This window comes from Aythya ferina, assembly GCF_964211825.1.
Source record: "Aythya ferina genome assembly, chromosome: 4".
In the NCBI taxonomy this organism is placed as follows: Eukaryota; Metazoa; Chordata; class Aves; order Anseriformes; family Anatidae; genus Aythya; species Aythya ferina.
In genome coordinates this window covers 18,451,827-18,465,351 of record NC_140300.1, presented here as the reverse complement: position 1 = coordinate 18,465,351, position 13,525 = coordinate 18,451,827, and the positions used below count along the sequence as shown (strand labels likewise).

Sequence of the window (13,525 nt, the reverse complement as noted above, 5' to 3'; positions counted from 1 at the left end):
GTTTTACTTTTCTCTGACAAATTACAGGATATATGCCATCTTTGTTAGGCACATTAATGAGTTTCTGGCACAGAGCTGGAGGCAATGCTGTTTGTGCTTACCAAATAGAAAGTTTTCTGCACTCAGATCCTGTGAGACAACCAGGTCTTGGCACATAGTTCCTTGTTATTCCTAAAGAGAATACTGGAAAAGCAGGTCAACTTGCTTACTCTAGTATCATCTTTTGTTTGGATAACAGGTACATCTTCAGCTGGGGAGATACAATGTGGAAGGAGAAACATATCTCAGAGAGCTGGAATGCACTTTTTTACTAACTTTGAAAAGCTTCCAGAGAATTCATTGAAATCTATGTTAATCTAAAGTAGAAAGGGTTACTATAGTTACTAATACAATAGTTACTAAATATAATTCTCACTATATAAAGTGCACATTCTGGGATCCTATAAGTTGAAAAGATAAAAGATCTTTAATTACATTTGCCATGGTAATAAATGATTGGCTTCCTTTTATATAGTTCCATTGTAGACAGAGCATGTACATAACACTTTGAATGTTTTGAACAACTCAGCATCAGTATAAGAGTCCTTGCTCCCTCTCCCTTTTTTATTTAAAGGTTGGCAGTAATTTTTCATGTCAGGGTCATGATTGATGTAGGTTAACTTTCCCTAAAAATCTTTTGAAACATTTTGAGTAATGTTAAAAATTATGGCATGCAATACATCAAAATATTTTTCTAGGCTTCCTGCATAAGTAAATAAACACTAGGGAAATGTGGAAGGCACTCAGAATGTTTTGTAAGCAAGTTTCAGACTGCATGTTGCAGATTTATATGCTTCATAGCTTACGCTATGATGCATATTGCATTTTATTAAAATACATGGTGGGTGGGGAAGAGTTGGTGATCTACTACATTTGTGTCTTTGCCCACATCAACTTGCAAAGGAGATCAATTCACTAAGAAGTGTATCTGAACATGGATTATGTATCCTGTCTGTCAAGTGTCAGTTTCCTGGGGAAATACTAATAGCAAACCCTCAATCTTAGGCCAAATGTCAGGGCTGTAATGTCCAGCACTCTGAGTATGGAACATGGGATTACACAAACATCTGCCATTGACAGGCAAACGTAAAAGCCACTGATCTTCAGCAGTCAGGTTCTGAATAGCAAAGAAAATCCCTCCAAGACATAAATCCTAAAGATAAGTAAAGTAAAACAGGATGAGAAACAGGTAAAGCAGCAATGTATTTTCCTAAGAGGGAAAAAAAAAAAAAAAAGAGAAAAAAAAAAAGAAAAAGGGATGTCTACTGTCACTCAGTAATGCAGGTTAAATAGAAAAGGTAGACAGGCAGGTGTACAGTGTGGAGCTCCTCTTTTCTTAGTCAGCATCTTTTCATTCACCCTTCTAATCATGAGTGGGACATCACAAAAATCTGGGTTATTATTCTTCTTGTTAATTGAAGAATTTGAGAGTGGAGTAGAGTGCTGTCAGAAAAAAAAAACAGAACTGATGACACATGTCTTTTCTCATTAGGTTTAGGTATCCCACTGAGGTGTTTGTGAGAGGGGTCTAGAATCCCCACAAAGCCCATCCAGAATAGCTCAGCATACCCACATGAGAAGTCTACTTTTCTCCTTTGACATATGTAGAGCACAAGTCCCAAATCAAGGTAACAAGTTTATAGACTCGTAAATGTAGCCTGTACTGTAAGGGCATAGAAAATAGGTACTTACCTTTTTGAGATTCCGAGATAACCACAGCATGGCTGAGGTAAAAGTTCAGAGATGTTATAAAAGTATCACTGAGTAGTATCAGGAAATGTTAGAACATACCATCAATACAGTCTTTACTCCTTTCCATGCCAAATATTTACTTGTTTTTCTTTCCTCTTCAAAACCCATGTTACACATTATCTAAGCAAGATGGATTAGCTGTTCTCTGAGAACGCTTATCTTTCTCATTAGATGATTGCATTAGATATTAGCTTAGACTAGCTATATAAGTTTATACTGTTAAACTTAGGTGAGATGAGTCCCACATCTAATATGTACAGATAAACAGGAGTAGAATTATAGAAACATAGAAGAGAATATCCTGACTTGTGAGCAACCCAAAAGGAGCAATGACTCCAACTCCTGGCTCCATACAGGACTATCCAAATATAAAACCATAATAGAATCACAGAATCGTAGAATAGTTAAAAACATTTAAGATCATCTCAAATGTCTTTTAGGAGGTAACTACATTGGGAGGCTATGCTTTGGTATTTCAATGCATTCAAAATCAGCTGAGAGAACATTGTCTTAGAAAGCTGGATGTCATTGGGAATGTGACAGAAAATGATTGAAAATGCTTGAAATGATGTATTCAATGTCATATATATGATACTCTGCTGGGGCATGCAGTATAGAAACTAGACAATTAGCTGTCAGCAAGTATTTATTTGTAAAAGTTGTAGACTAGCATCTACTATAACTACCAAAGTTCAAAGTACATAACTTCTGTATAAATTTTACTTTTCCAAATAATTTATTTTCATTGTAGTCTTAAAATTAATGAGACAGACTATAACTTATTTAGCTTTCAGCTGTATAGTAACTAACAACTACAAGAAACTTTTCTGTTTTCATGGTTTAAGGCACCAGTGGCCACAGAGGATGATAGACCCTTTTGAGCAAAACTTTGTTACCTAAACTGACAGAAGACCAGTGTACTGTTGGCAATATATGAGCTGTTTGTCCTACAAAGAGATGGCGTTGCATAAATCTTGGAAAACTGTATTTAGTTTGCTGCAGCTCTGTAGAAGAGTATGAAAAATACAATTCTGGTACTTTCCTAGGAATCACATTGTTTGTCTCTGTTTCTGCATTCCTTAGCAATAAAGGAAAGTTTCAAGAGTTTTGTTCTTAGAATGTAGGCTAGAAATTATTTTTATGGTCTGCTCCATTTGCATGCTGTCTCACATCTGACAGTCCACTATGAGCAATTGAGAAACTTCTTCTGCATAAATTACAGTAAGCCTTATGGCAATTATTGCTATCTTTACTGATCCATGCAAAATCATTTCTTTTCTCATTCCAGAAAGTGCAAAGACTCTTCTTTTTAGGGGGTTGTTGACCATATTAAGGTTTTCAGCAATATAGCAGTGCAAGTAGAAGTTAACCAGGCCCCAGAGAGGCCTCGTTAATTAGAAGTTTTGTTACTTTGCAGAAGTGAATGAATTATGGGTAGAATAGTACATGAAGATTTTTACCTAGGAAGGGGAATTTTACTTTCTATTAATTGGGGAATAAAATATAAAAATGAGGTTATCTGTTAGACTGGAACATAAGCAGCTAAGTCCCAGGGTTGTTTTGGTATTGGACATTTTGTTAAGACACCTGCAAGCTTGGGCTATTAAAATAATAATGAATCACTTTAATGATGCTAATACAGAAGTGTCACAAGCAAAAAATAGAGAAGCACATGTTCAGGTATGGTTCATGAATGAATTGAGGTGTATTTAAAATCTTTTTTGTCTACTTTCTGAAGATGGCAACTTCAGTTTCTGTTATTCCTGTTGTCCTGCCAAGTTGAAGATTTTGTTTTACGAGCCTGTTAAGAGGTTTTGTTGGTTTATGTGTTTCTTTCGGTTTATGAAGGAAAAAGCTAGCTCAGGTTTTGTTTGACGTCTGCTGTGCAGATCTACAAAAAGGGAGGAATAATGTTTTTCTAATAATGTCTTCAGAGGCATGAAATGAATAAGGGAACAGGTAGCCCTATCTTTATGAGACAGTTAGCAGGTTGTATCTTGATTTGTTGAAGGAATGTTCCCTAAGGATTGCTGTCATGGTTGTAAGCTGTGTACTGAGCTGTAATTCAGTCAATTACAAACACATAAATAACGTCTAAATGCTACTTAAGACCACGCTCACTGTCTGCTTTGTACCTATGTGGAGCAGGCCAGTAGACACTAAATACCTATACAGTCAGTACTCAGCCTATGATAAATCTGTTGGACAAAATCACCTTTAGATACCAAACAGCTGACTGTGCAGGATGCTGGCTGCTGTTTTGGAAACATGTCTCAAAATCACCTTCTTGCATTTTAGTGGCAGCTGATATCATATCAGTACAATGTCTGGAGATACATCTTTTAGTATGTTATGGATTGAAATATGCTGCATAACTGCTTTTACCTGATCTCACATGAGAATTCTGGACTATTTCACAAATGTTCCTCAGAACAGATCGAAACCAAGCTGCAGCTAAGGCTCTTCAAGGCTGGCCCACAGTCCAAAAACATGTGGTATATATCCAGTGACCTACTAAATGAACAGACAAGGGGAGCATGGACACTTCCTATTGAAGTAGAAGTGAACAAAACTTGCACAGTTTTGATGAATTCAAACACCCTTTGTTTTATCAACAAATGAACAAATCAAACAATATCTCTTAAAATAAGTGATAGATAATAACTAGGGGGGATAAATTATAGTCGTAAGGGATGTTTGCTTGAAATAAGAGGTGGAGAATCACTGTAAATTCTCTCATTCATCAGCTAGAAGTGATGAGGCTTTATACATATGATTCACCTAAGGTTGATATAGTCAGCTTAGAAAGCCTGACCGCTTTGTTTTGAATGCTTGCTTCTGCATTTCTGGGTCACCTCAGTTATTAACAAAAAGAAATAATTGTGATGAGACTAGGCCATTGCTTTTAGTCCCTTTCAATTCCTGTTTAAGAGAAAAAGGATAAGCGATACTCCAACTTTCGTGAAGAAGCATTATTGTAATTTTATTCACATCATTTATGTGTGAATTGGTATAGTATGTGCCCACTGAATATACTATTTATTAATTAAGAGTCTCATCTAAAATATACTTGTACTTGATGAATGTGTTTATGTCCCATTGAAGTCAATGGGTTATAAATATATATATATATATATTTTTTTTGTGACGTGTAAACATACCTGCTTGATTTTGTATGTAGGATTATAGCAGATTAATGGAACCAATTTGGAAATTTGAATTTTTGAATATTCAACTTGAAAATCATGTAGCCTGATTTTTGGAGATACTGACCAGCTTCGGTCAAAGTAGAACCTTGAATTTTTAAGCGGTGCTTTACAATTCAAGCATTACACACCCTTGCCAGAGGAGCGTATAAGGAATTGAGTGTGCAATGTTTGTCATAAACTGTGAGATACACAGGTAAAATGAACTTTATAAGAATAATGACTTTTTATTGATGATACTTCTTAACTGACATTAATGCATTGTCTATCTGCAAACAAGACAATTTAAAAAAGAGAATAAAAGATATTCATGGACTAGCAGATGTTCTTTATACAGAAAATTGTATGGAAATTCATGGCTAAGATATGAGAAAGATGATTGAGTGCTTGAGACATATATTATTTTTAAAGAATTTTAAAAGGATTTTTAAAGGACTTATAAAGGATTTTTAGAGGTAATGATAAAAGATAGAAAAAAAATGTTTAGTAAAATGCAGGAAGATACAACCAAGTGTCATAAAGAGAAGCTGAGCAGAAAAAAACTTAAGCTGGACAGTCACAACAATGTGTTAATGATATTATTCATTAAACTGCTGGAAAATTTCCCAAGGAACATAGTGGAAGTCCCATTACTGACTGTAGGTTTAGAATGTTTGCCCCAGGCAAAGACTAGTATAGGTTTCAGGTTTTTAGGGGGGATTGTATTCGGTAGTTTTTTGAATGAAGAAAAGAAGAAAATTAGTAAAAACCTCTGATTTGTCTGTTACCTCTGCACAAAAAAAAAGATGTTAAAAAGTGAACAAAGAAGTTAATACATGGATTTTCTGAAACTAATCTAAACTGCTCAGTTCAGAGTTTGGCATATTCTGTTTATCAGCTGTCCAAATCTTATGGTGTTATGGTGCATTGCTACAGCAAAACCGGGACAGTAATGAATGGGTGAAAGCCATTGGATCATGATGGACATGTTGGATTAGGTCCAACATTAAAATGCAGGTCCTAAAATATTGGCAGTAATTAGGAGATTTATGATTTTTTTTCTTTTTTTCATCAGTGAAATAAGTTGAAGGATGGTTATCAGCCTGAGATGTAGGTAATCTTCTGGTCTCCTTGGAATTGGACAGCTCTGGGAATCAAACATCAGGACTAAATGAATCCATATTCAATTTCTATTCAAGACATTGCCTATACTTTGAACCATAATCATTTTGTTTTATGTGTTTGCTTTGCTGGGTGTGTGTTACTAGCCAAGGCCTTAAATCTCTCTGGCACAAATTACAAGTTTTAAATAAATAATTGGCAACTAATTCTACAAGTACTAAACAAAATTCTACCTCTGCCTCCAAAAGTACAATGAACACGGCTGTAATGTAATTCCTGACACATACACTCTGTGTACCCCACCGTCCCTCCCCCCAACCTTGAGAAGAGCAGATAGCACATAGTCAGAAAACACTGCTGCTAGAAGTCCTTGCAGGTCCACAAAAGACCTAGTAAAGTACACCATAACATCAATCGTATTATATATCATAATAGGAAACACCTAATATTGGGAAGTGTACTTTTAAAAGACACAAGGTCCAACAAACATACACTTTTCAAATACATCAACATCACCAGTATATCAATATTATTCTAGTGACAGCACCAAAATCTACTGACAGTTAAATGGACCCAAACCATTCTTTCCCCACTTGTTGGGAACTGGTTAGCAACTGTAAAGGTCTGGCTAAGGAAATATCTTAATTCATCTGCTAAAGTGAATTAAAAATGCATTTAAAATCTAAAAATACAATGTAAGTTAAAGCTAGTGCTCAAATGTAAAAAACCACCCACCCATTTTGATAATCTCTCAAGTTCCAACGAGGTCTATTCAAACTCCTGGGACAGAATGAAGTAAATAAATTTTACCAGTAGGAATAATGTGGTAAAATACAGAGCTCTTCAAAAGTATGATAATTATGTACACAGTTGTATTTGTCATAAAAAAAAAAAAAAAGACTAACAGTAAAATTTATCTAGAATCTTCTATAGAAAATTATCTGAAGACTACATGCAGCTGTAGTAATTTTGTTAAAACAAAAGTATTTTTACAGCAGAGTTGCATCATTAATTAGCATGTGAGCTTCCACGTTTAGCTAGCAGCAGCAACACCAGCACAATCAGTAGCAGGTGCCTGTATGTGATATATGTAATGCTACCATAGAATTTGGCAAGCAATGCTTAGGAAACTGCATAATGGCTTAATATACTTCAGCTGAGGTCTTCAGATAGTGTAAACTGACCTTCCCAGCATGGAGGGTGAGAGTCAGAAGAGATTGACAACTGCCAGTGCTGTCAGCAGGGAGATGCCTACAGCCAGCACATCCATCACTCGGCTGACCAGAGCACGTGAATAGGAGACCCTGGGACCATCTCTGTGTGCTTCCCAAGGGGTGCCAGAGGGGCACACTTACTCTTCCCTGGAGAGTCTGTAACTCAGATTTTGCTGGCTTAAGGAAGATCCCCTACCCATCATATCTTTAAAGACATCTTGTGCCCTGTCTATGCAGCCATTTAAGTTTTCTCACCAGTTGTCAGAAAAAGGCCAGGGTGTCTGAAATGAAGTCTGCCCAAGTCAGTTTAATTCTGTAGACACAGGACTATTGAATGAAAATGTACCTCCTTTCTGGACACCAGAGGCTGTCAGGAAGCACGTATCACAGTAATAGCCAGTGTAACTTGGACATCTTTCACTGTCAGAAAGAATGAACTTCACAGCCCACTTACGAGCACATTTCCTCAATAAAATCTCAGTTAAAATCTCTAATTACGATGTATTAGTTTACTGAAATGCAATGCTGCAGACATTTAAACAAATGCTTTTGCATTTTGTTGCAGCACCTGGACGTTTCTACTGAGTGATCCTTTACACATGGTATTTGGTTATTTGTCATTTAATGACAACCACAATGGAAGTGTCCCGTTTTGCTCTCATATGTGCACACAAGCTTTTCTCCACTAGTCTGTGAGGTCTAAGGAAAGCCTACTTGCTTCTATGCAGAAGAGAGCCCCATTTTCTAGCAGGAAGGATAGGATTTGATGCTATTTCCCCATTGTGCCTTTCCCATTATCTCTGTTCCTGTGCACAACGTAGATGCTAATGCACTGCAATATATAAAAGCTAAAGTAATTTAAGAAGCAGACTTTTCTCTCTTGCATGCTTCATGTTCATTGTAATGCAGGAATTCCAGGCCAACACAAATTGTTCCCCCAAGCATCATGAAATAGCTGAAAAATAAGGTACCTATTTATAATTAGGAATATGTACACACACATTGCAAATTATATGTAAGTATATATTTAAATACACAATTATATTTTAATATACATTTAATGTTTTTTTTTTTGTTGTTTTTTTTTTTTTTTTTACAATACATTTTGTGTTTATGCTTGTAAATATCTGCATATATGCATATAAGATTTTTTATGTTTATCTTGCAGTCTCTCAATCTTTAGGCCACAATTACTACTATTAGATTATTTAAGGCTTGTAGAACTTAAAATATACTGGAGTGAACCATCAACAAATGGTTCACAATTTGTCAATGCCCTGTTGTTTAATAGCTGGAAAACTACAGAGGAAACATTCTTCCATGTGGAAACAATGAGATGTCTGTAGATTTTCAAGCTTTGGAGAATTTAAGTTTTTTTTTGTTGTTGTTGTTTTGTTTTGTTTTTTCTTTCCCTTATGTATTAAAAAAAAGTCACATACCTACTTAGCTACTGTTATTTGTCAGTTCTGCCTGGTACTATATTAGTATGAAAAAATATTGCTTTCCCAGAGTGAAAACACATTAATATTTGTGAAATGCTTAGATACTGTGATGAGAGGGATCCTGTTAGGACTTAGACAGATGTATCTGCAACATCTGGCAGTAGATTTCACAGCCCAGTCAGAGGTCTGGCCTTGATGACTCTGTTTAATTATCTCTTGGCTAAGGGATGTATGTCTTTCCCCCTTATCTCTCATAATCCTACCGATATCCCGTCTGGGAAAAATATTGGGTAAGTGAAAACTTAGCCCAGGGAGTTGATGAGGTGAGGTAAATCTCAAGCTGCCAAATTCATGAATACTCAAAGTTTTAGCACATTTTTACAAGCTTTGGCAGAAGGACATCATTAATGTTTCAGAAGTTCTCCTGATCTCTCTTTATTGCTCTTTGGCCAGTGTCCCTGTAGTTTTTCAGTGTAGCATTCTTTTATTACTGGAAGGAAGACAATACCTCTTGCTGATAGGACACTCTTTTTCTTCTATAATGAGCTGCAAAATAAAGTGGAATATAACTGTGTAAGTAGCCTTAAACTTGGACATCAAAGTAGTACAACAATCAATCTTGGTAGTTGTTCAGCTCTCTCGAGCATTATCTTTATCATATTTCTAAATGTTCCGCTTTACTAATAGAGCATTTGTTACTATTAACTGTAGGTAGAATATTATACCTTAGCTAAATCTATCAAGGAGTAACATTTAGGTTCTGACACATGAGAGTCCTGAAGAAAGTTAATTACCATGACTCATTTCTTCCTTATTTCTACTGGTTTGGTAATTCTCTTTAAAATGTTATTTTTTACAATTGAGCAAATATCTCTCAGGAAATTTTTACCTAATCTAACCAGTGCATTTGATTCCACTGAGAAGCATCCAAAATATAGACAGAAATTCCACAAAATATAGTTGTGTAAGATAGAGTGTACTTTTTAACCAAAAGGGAAGTAAATTTTGGTACTTAAGGCATATAATTTATCTAATCAAGATTTTATATTAAGATTTTTCTAGCATATATTCACATAAAAGATAACTGAGGACAAACGTGCCCATGTTCTTTCTTGCAGTTTCCTTTGAGAGCTTGGTATTATTGTATTCTATGTATTCATGCAAAGTATTGAGGGTGAAATATTGTGCTGAATTTTTGTGAAAAAAAGTGAATATTGAAATTGACCACTGCTTTTGGCAAATTCATGGCAAGTAAGCTGATCCAATGTGATTAGCTTGACCTTTTTTTCCAGGAATACTGGCTTAATGTGCTTTGTGTAATATAGTATTGATAGTGCAAAAATAATAACATTGCTGTTTGTGTGTAGCATTTAAACACAGAAATTTGGAAAGTTAGATAAATTATATATATATATATATATATACACATTTTTTTTTTTTTCTAAAGAAGCAACCTAAAATTTGCATAGCTGGAGAGAGAATAACATGCATTTGGCTTAACAAAACAATATGGAATCACTGCTGATGGGAGCATCAGTTATTCCAAAAACACACTGAATTTATTTAAAGGAAAATAAAACCAAATGTATTTATATATGAAGACTTGACCATTCCCTTACTATTAAGGACTAAATCTCTTAAATACAAAGTTGAAGGAAATTAATCTTACAGTAATTAAGATCAAGACTTGATTGAATCTGAATTCTGTAGGTGTTTGAGACCAATCATGCTACCCTTATCATTTAGATTTCCTTGTTTTCCATGGGTCATTAGCAGAAGATTTACGTACAAGTGAACCTTAATGAGAGTTTAGTAAGGAGTTGAGGGCTGCATTCCTATCTGGTATAAATCAAAACTCAGTCCTTTTACATCCTTTTACACCTGCTAGCACTTTCAAAATGTGCAATGTCATCAGAACCTGGTGAATGTATAATTCAGGAAATAAAAACAGGATTCTATTTAGATAGAAAAGACATCATATTAACTTGATACGGGCTGCTGCCTAAGGCTTCATGCTGCACTTATTGCACTTGAAGAACCATCCATGTCAAAGGGCTTCCCCCTGTGCAGAGCACCAACATTCAGAATGCTAGAAAAAAATCAAGCCTAATGCCAACAAAACAAAAAACTTATTAATGATCTGCTAGATCAGTGAGTAAAAAAATGACATAATGACTTTTTTACTATATGGATTCATTGAAGGCACAGGAGATCATACACCATAGTAAATCAAATCAATAAATATTTAAATACTGTTTAGTTCATAGATCAATGGTCCAGTAAGCTGTAATGGAGCTTTCTGAGCCATTATGATCTGATGAAAAAAAACGCAAGTTACGTTTTGTTCATCTATTAGAAAACAAGAACCACAGTGAAGCTGTAATGGTCTACTGTGTGGAGCATTTTTAATTAACTATTCATCTGCTCATTAGTCAGGATTAATGCAGGAGGATCTATTAAGATCTACTGTGTCAAAGAATATGTCATACCAGGAGTCTGTAAAGCCTGAAGATATATTACCCAGTCACAGTACCATATTATAGACTGACAGAAAAATTGCATCTTTAAAAAATAAAGCTGGCTCTGAGTAATGTCTGTGCAAGCAAATATCTTAAATCTTTTTTAAAGTGCTATTTTTCCCAGTTCTGTAATTAATCAGAAGAGTATAATCTAAGATTTTTTTCCCCAAATCTCCTAACACAATCATGTTTATCAGTTTCTGCAGCACCATTTAAGAGATCCCAGTTATACTATCCTGAAATAATACTTCATCATCTTTTGTCCTCATAACCATGAAAAACAAAGTTCTAAAGTCAAGTTATTCAGGGAGCTGAGTTTTTTGGCACAAACCTTGAGAACTTGGTTTGTTTGGCCTTAAGAAGAGAAGCATATGGGAGATCTTACTGATGTCCTTCCCACCTGTATGGGCAGACAATGGAACCAGACTCTTCCTGGACTTCATTGTGGCAAAAGAGGCATTAGACACAAACTGCAACAAGGGAAATTGTAATTAGATATAAAGTTTTTTATTAATATATATATTTTTTTTTCATAAAGGTTTACAAGTACTGGAGCAATTTGCACAGAGAGGCTGAAGACACTCCATTCTTGTTGGTGTTGAAGGCTCAGCTGGACATGGCCATGAACAACTGGATCTAGCTGAACCTGCTTTCAGTTGGCATTGGGTTTTATTTCTCCAAAGACCCCTTCCAATTTCTATTCTTCCGTGGTTCTGTGGTTCTATAATTAGAAATCCAGAAAATCTCTGCAGTGAAGTTTTCAAGACCCATATTTATGTAAAAAATGTCAAAAATTTTAAACAGATAAATTATAAACATTTGGAAGTATCTGTAAAAGGCTATTTCTCTTCCAACTACCTAAGAGCTCTTTGCTGCACAACTGAGCTTTCATTTCTTAAAATAATCTCTTTATATATGTATATTTTTAAAATTACTGCCAATTTCCTCTTTCTTTTTACTTGGATAATTTGCATGTGAAGAGAAGGCAGAGGAATTGTCCTTAGTTTGTGCACAAATTAGGCAGTGAACCTTCTTCAGGATTATGTATTGCTGCATAGGAAAGGTGTTCAATTTGTACAATAATCTGCAAAGAAACAAGGATCACCTACTGCTGATACCTGTATGAGTGTATCTTCTCCCCAGGCCACTATAGAGGCATTAAAACTATACCACTTTATATTATAGTCTCAAACATTCCATAAATAAAGCACATAACAATTTTCTTAAGATGAGGCCTATGCATGTGTTCAATATGATGAACTTCTTTCAAGAAAAATATTGTGTGTCATGAAAAAAAAAAAAAGTTAGTGTGCTAACCTGTAATTATGGGCTATCTAAAGAAGCTGAATATTTCATTCCATGTTTTTCTGGGTTTGTATTTTGAGACAAACTTTGAGAAGAACTTTATTTAGAGCTACCCAAAGATTTGCAGATTAAGTCAGCAAGTTCTGGATAAACACTTAGTGTGACAAAAAGAAATGGCTGAGATTTTATTACTTTTTCCAAAGCTAGAAAATATATTAATGTATTACAGGACGGGTGAAAGAGAGAAGAACAATACAAAGGTGATATTTCACTACCTGTAGTGTTCTTTCAGTCAATTAATGATTACCAGCATTTGGAAAATTTGATACTAAACTGCAATGACCTTTGATGATGTTTTCAGCAGATTTTGGATCAAGTCGTTTTTAACAGAGTAGAGACCAGGAGACATTTAAACTTATTTATGCACCTTTTTTTTTTTTTTTTTTTTTAAGAAATAAGAAAAATTTAGAAACAGTGTGTAGGTTGCAAGGACAAAAAGTTGTCTCATTTCAGTATGTCCAGATTTACATATCTTTACTGGAAACTTGGTTGGAACACACTACTCAACATTTTGCTGAATCATGTGAAAGAATACCCATTGCCATAAAGATTATGTTATTACATATTTACAAATGTTCTGGCTATATTTGGAAATAATATCTAAATGATATCTAAATAGCACTGTAAAGCACATGATGAATTAAAGACTTGATAAGTTATCTCATACCTTTGAACATAGTAAGACAAGTTCTATTTTTCTTATACTTGTGAGTGGCCTTACTTTCCATATTAGGAAGTAGAAAGTGCTTCTGTTTCTTTTCTTCCTCGGAAGGACACATATCAGCTTTCTCTTTCAGATCTGACTTTGTAATCCTACTTAAATCTAATTTTTTCTCACATTTAAATACCCCCCCCCCAATCTGATATCTGATACTAGTTCAAAGTGA

General features: G+C 35.0%; 1 long non-coding RNA gene across 1 annotated transcript in view; it reads left to right on the top strand.

Moving 5' to 3' along the window:
* The window catches only part of LOC311436550, a 32,180-nt gene extending 20,146 nt beyond the window's left edge, over nt 1-12,034 (top strand). Inside the window, exon 3 of the long non-coding RNA XR_014692941.1 lies at nt 11,812-12,034. This is a non-coding gene — a long non-coding RNA (uncharacterized lncRNA). The remainder of the gene's footprint in view (nt 1-11,811) is intronic.
* Nucleotides 12,035-13,525: the final 1,491 nt, after the last annotated feature.